Consider the following 6,224-nt stretch of genomic DNA (forward strand, 5'->3'; position numbering starts at 1 on the left):
CCCGGCGGCCGCCCGCCTCCCCGGCACCGGGCTGGGGCGGGGGGCGCGCCCCGCCGTGGAGGCCTGCGGCCTTTGCGCATCTCACGTCAGTTAAGCGTATCGTTTCGAAGAACATGAAGAAAACATCGTTTAGACGTCGAAATCTCGACTCTGAGTTTAGGTTCTTTCTACTCCAAGTCAGACCTTACAGGGTCTCTCACAGCAGTTCCGCCGGAGATTCACAACTAGCCCCACTTTCGATGCGAGACACAGATGCCCGTAGCCTGGTGAAGAAGGAGACGTACACACATCTGTGTTCGGTTTGGGAACAGCCCTGTGGCACAGATGATCACAGTCCCACACAGGCAGCGCTTCTGTATGAGGCGCAGTCCAACACCAGCGTGTGCCCTGCAGGGAACAGCTTTGCCTCAACAGCCCCCTTACAGGAGGCTAGTGCACAAAGCGAGCTCCCAGCGAGCCCCACCAGCAGATCAGTTTCCTCTTTAGTGTTGTGCAAGAAAGCTCTGACACATAGCGTGTCTTCCCACAACAGAGCATTATTCACGTGGTAAGAAGAGGAATTGTAAGATTACACATGCAGTATGATGCTGAGCCCCTGAAACCTTGGTGCAGCTTGTGAGTGTATTGCTGCCCCTCATTCAGGATAAATATGTAAAAATGGATTTTGCGTGGAATACATACCAGATGAATAGAGACACCACAAGTGATGTGTGCCTAAGTACACCCAAATGTACAACAACTGCCCTGTAGCATAATCCTAGAAAAAAAAAGGAAGTAGCAAAGAGTAGAAGAACATAAAAGCAGAGTGCCTCGAATAGGAGTGCTCTTGCTTTTTATGTCCTACAGCATCCAGGGCATAAGAAGTATTTATATAGCCAGTTTTCCAGTAAAGCAGACTACAAGGGTAGTTCTGACTCCATTACCAGTTTCATGTTCCTAACAAAAGCTTCCCTCCAAAACTCCCAAATGTCAAGCAATCACTGGCTCTGAAAGGAGCCATTTAAACAGAGTAAAGTTTATATGACAACATCTTTGATGGCCTGTACCTAGGAATTTCCACCTTGAGAACGCTTCTTCAGTCTGTGCTACAGTAGTTTTGAAAGTTGTTTCCCTAACTGACTGTAACAGCCTACAGCATATCATATAAGGCATTTCTTAGGGCGCTGTATTAACCAGCTCTCTTAAGAGGCAGAAAGTGAAAGGTTGTCAGCAGCTAAACAGGGTGAATTAATGTCAAGTTACACAAAGTTGTTTTTTTTTCCCTTTCAAGGCTAAAGACACAATTACAGAGTTTTTTTAAAGACAGATGTTTCTGGTTAATGGAAGACATTGCCATATTTAACCATAAAATCCCATGTAATTAAGATCTAGGAAGAAAAACAGGGCTGAAGAACCCGGGGTGGGGTGGGTGCATGGGTGTGTCTGTGTAACAAACAAACAAACAAACCCCAAAAGAACAACCAACCCCCCCAAAGAGCCTATGAGATAAATTATCCATTAGAAGTTTAATAAATACAATTGGCTTTGCTATTGTACAACATGTGAAAAAAAATTTGAATCCATTCACATTTAGCTAGAAGAGAAGTAAATTAGAGTAATCTTCATAAATTATCAAAGCCTACAGATTAGTATATGTTCTTTGACTAGCTCCCTATACTAGTAGCTCCCCTATATCACTGAGCTTCTCTGGAAGGTTTAGGAGTTTATATGCTGAGTGCACCAACACGCTGTAATGATCCTGACCAGCCTCACCTGGGTCCTCACCCACACTCTGCCCCGGGGCCCATTTAAGCTCAGCTCTGAGCCCTCGATTGTTTGAGCCTTGTTGTAGCTTTGCCTGGTTGTTGGGTGGTTGCTCCACTGTGGTCCTGGTTGCCCCTTGTTGCAGATGCTGACCTGGAGGCTGACTTCCTAGATTGATCTCAGGCTTGTCTTAGAGTTGTAAATGTGTCTGACTGCTGTTGCTGGGCCCTGAGCTGTGTTGCCTGCAGGACCTGCCTTGCTGCTGCGCATGCTGGCTCTCCTTATTCCGGTACTGTACCCCTGCTCTGCTGCCTGTGTTCCTGCACTCAGCTTCCTGCTCTTGGGGTGCCCTTGCTGTGCCCTGTCATCCTGAGGTATTAGCTGCTAGAACAAAGAAAAGGGGGGGTGTCCAGTGACTTTAGAAGGTTTGATTCAAATGTAGTCCTTGTCCAAAAAAGCTTAGCTCTATTTGAAGCTATATTTATGTTCTGAAACTGATGACTTGCAAAAGTCTTCTATATTGAGTATAACCTTCTTGATCAGAAAGAGTCAAAGGCAAAAGTGTCAGAAGTATAGATTTCTAAATATATTTAGAATCTTTAATCAGAAGATTCTCAAAGAAGCAGAGGAGTTTTTCAAAAAAGGATAAACACTGTGGGTAATGATACAATCTTGTGTTGTCATTTATGTCAAGTGTCTGCAAGTTTAAAGCACCAGAGTTGTATTTTAGAAGAAATTCATAAATCTTTAAAGAAGTTGGATGTTACTCAAGAAGGTACAAAACCTCAAAGACTCAAGAAAAATCAGTATTTTTCAAAATACCACAGTTAAATCGGGATAAAACAAATAATTCAAAAGGTGTTTGCTTTCCTGAAAAGTGTAAGATTTTAGTCATAAAATGGCAGTAATTAACAAGGAACTTGCTTAAGGGACAGGTGAATGAAGCCCAGGTGTCTGGGTTTTTTAAAAACCCCAGAGCACTAGTTTGTATATCATTCTTGAAAGCGGTGCTGGTGTGACCTGTGTTCATTCACTCAGCCTGTCTGTTTTCTGCAGCAGCACTCTGACCTGTTGCTCTTTTTCCTGAGTGGTGGCATCGGAAAAATATCGAAATGTTTCCTAGATTTGGCTTTAGATGGATTGGTGCTCTTGATCTGATGTAAGGTCTGGGCTACAACCTCTACCCAGGTCAGTGCTTCCAGCAGCAGTAACCACTCTGTCTTGGTCCTGGAAGAGATTGATTTGGGTGTCTGAAGCTAAATTAAAGAGTGAGCTCAGTGGGAGCTAAATAGAGTGTGGGTAAGTAAACTATAATCATGACGCTTTTCATGCCACTTTAAGAAATATGTGATGAAGTCTCAGTCCTCCAAACGTTTGTACATGTTTAGTGCAAACCCCCAGGAGTACTCTGATTACCCTCGGAATGATCGCTGCCCTCGTGTGGCATGGCTATTTAAAGCTGTACTGTAAAAGCTCAGGTAACAGCCCCAATCCTACGAGGTGGTCTGTGCCCTCCAAAATGGTGACATGTCACAGGAAAAGTTGGAACACAGCTGAAGCATACCCAGCTTAACCTTCACTGGCAACACGAAATCATGATTTCTTAATTTGTGGACTATATTTACCTGTATTACAGCATCAATCTTTCTGAATTAAGACATAATTTTTTCATGCTAAACCAGTCCAACGCTGTGTGCTAGAAAAGACAAGTACCTATAAAGAAAAATATATGAAAATAAAAGAACCTGGATTTACTGTAGCTTGTTACTATATGATAGTAAGATTCCAAAATATGCTTTTTAAGAATTATTTTATAATGATAATTTAAAACTGAGCTAATTACATCTATATAATAAATGAAATATTAATTTTACCCTAAATGAAGAAAAAACACTGAATTTTTCCTGTTGCCTTTTAAATATTTATTGCCTTTTTGTTTAATTATATCTCCTGTGTGTGTTCTGAAGATTGTTCCTTCAGGTAACATGGAATGTCTGGATGTACTTAACAGACAATTTTTAAACCGTGATACAGAACTGGATTTGATCTCATAATTTAAAAATTAGTCAACTTCACTGCAGTCCCTGGAGTTAAGCCAGAAATTACTTTTGGCTCATGCAGTAGACTATTTTCATAATTTTGAGATTATTATTAAGTGTTTCCTTGCTCACAGAAAAAGAGCTACAGTATCTAGAGCAGACACTGAATCATGCAATTCAGCTGAGTTATCTTTTAGTCTATTAATAAAATATATCAAGTCTGCTTCTAGCCTCTGAGGTTTTGTGATATTTATAGCACTTCCTCTGAGTGGATAGTATTGATGTAATTTAAACATTTATTGTACATCTATTGATATATATACTAATTAAAAGCTCTTGTTTTAGTAAGTAAAATGTATATATTTTTCTGACATATTTTTAATGTTCTGATACTAATCAGTGCTGATATCAGAAAGCCTTACAACGCTCAATACAAATAGTATAAATATTTCAGATTTTTTTAAAAAAATATTTCAGATGCATATCTTGGGCAAAGATATTTCTTGACTGAGATGTCCTTTGAGACTATGCATTTCCTTCAAGCAAGGTAGAAACTGGAGAGCAAGGTAATGGACTCTTCAAAACTCCTTTTTAACAAACAAGGACTCTATAAACGATACAGCCCCCAAATCTGTCATCTAAGACCATTTGTAGAACAAATTATAGTTTTGATATTTCTGGCTTTCAAATACTAGGAAAGACTTATTTTCTTGTTAGAGATGTAAATGAGGGAGAGCTCTGGGTTTGTGTTTGTGATCACAGTCTCAAATGTCACTGCAGTAGGTCAATTGGGCCTCACTAGTGTTGGTATCTTTCAGCAAGGGCAATGGCTTCCTCGGGTCGTATCTAATAGTTCATCTACCAACATACGCTAAGTGTTTGAGACTCTTGCCTCCGTTTCTTATCTGGTATCAGCCAATCATACCAAAGTCAACGTAAACCTTCTGCACAGCTCTCTGCTACTTACTCCATTTTCAGAGAGACCAGTGCAGATCTGGACTGACTCAATGAAAAATGGGTTTCACTGTTGTGTCACCATCGTGGATAAACAGTTGGACCGCTGGAATACAACCCGTACTTCCAACCTGCTGCCGTGCATGTAAGTCAGCACAGAATCTGTTTGCAAATATGAATTGTCTATCCATCAAGCTCTATCATCTGCCTGCTTTCTGAGGCCTGCTTTTCCTACACGACACCTTACAGTATGACACACACTATATAAATTGTAACTATGCAGGACGCGCTTATGGAAACCAAACATGCCAGGACTAGCTTTTCTTGCTTCAGGAAGAACAAGTGCATCTCTTCCTCTTTTACTTTGATTTTTGGACTATTGACAATAACTTTTCATATGTGTTAATGACAAATGCAGAGTTTTTAGAAAAAATGTCAGTATTCTATTGAGGTTCTCTTCTTGTCTTGATCTTTCATTTATGTCACTTCTTTCTTTAGTCAATCATCCCCCCATTGGGCACTACTTTCAACCCACGCTGCAGGTAAATTACAGCAGATGTGCAACCAATCCACAAACTTGTATCTATCACCACTAAAGTAATAGTTATAAGTAACTGATAAAAAAGATATTTAAAGTGCGTGTATATATATAATATATACATATTCACTCTGAAGTGGTGTCTGTCATTATGCTGCCAAGAAAACTATTACCACTCAATGCCTGCAGGTTCCTGTGAGTGCTTGCATATAGCTTTATTGATCATGCAGAAATGATTAGCTGATGTTGAACATCTAAATGACATTAGCACACAATATAGGGTAAAACTGCCTGATGTGAATTTAATTGTATGCTTCAGGTATTTGATATTATTTTTGGGTGGTTTCAGTTCATATGTGGTGTTAATACATAAGTATATATAATATAATATGTGTTTAGTATGATATTAATCATATAATAAAATAACTGTACTTCATCAAGACCTGAGACAATGGTAATGCTGGATATTAGGAACCTAGCGATATGCAATGGGAGCCTAAGGTAGCACCATTTCATTCCCGCTTACGTCATATTTCTTTATATTGTACCTAGTAACTAGTAGAGGTAGTTACAACTTGCATGTTCCAATTAGTGATAAAAAGAGAATGCTGCACTCGCTGTACTTCATTAGATAAAGACCTAAGGATGATGGTATGGGTAGAAAAACAGAATCAAAGGCCATGCTACTTAGCAGTATTACATTGCTGGGATGCAGTCACCTCAGCAACATTTGCTGTCCTTATTCCAGAAAGGGGTGAAGTATATTCAGACTCTGCCTATTTCAATACACAATGTTAGCTGTACTAACAAAGTAACATTTATATTTGGACCTGTCTTGTTTAACGTATTTGTCAGTTAAGTGGAGGCAGAGAGCACACTCCTTGAGTTTCCAGATGACTCCAAACTGTGGGGGACCACCTGGTGCATTCAATTGCAGGGCTGCTATTCAG

The sequence above is a fragment of the Falco peregrinus genome, chromosome 10 (assembly GCF_023634155.1).
Source record: "Falco peregrinus isolate bFalPer1 chromosome 10, bFalPer1.pri, whole genome shotgun sequence".
Classification (NCBI taxonomy): Eukaryota; Metazoa; Chordata; class Aves; order Falconiformes; family Falconidae; genus Falco; species Falco peregrinus.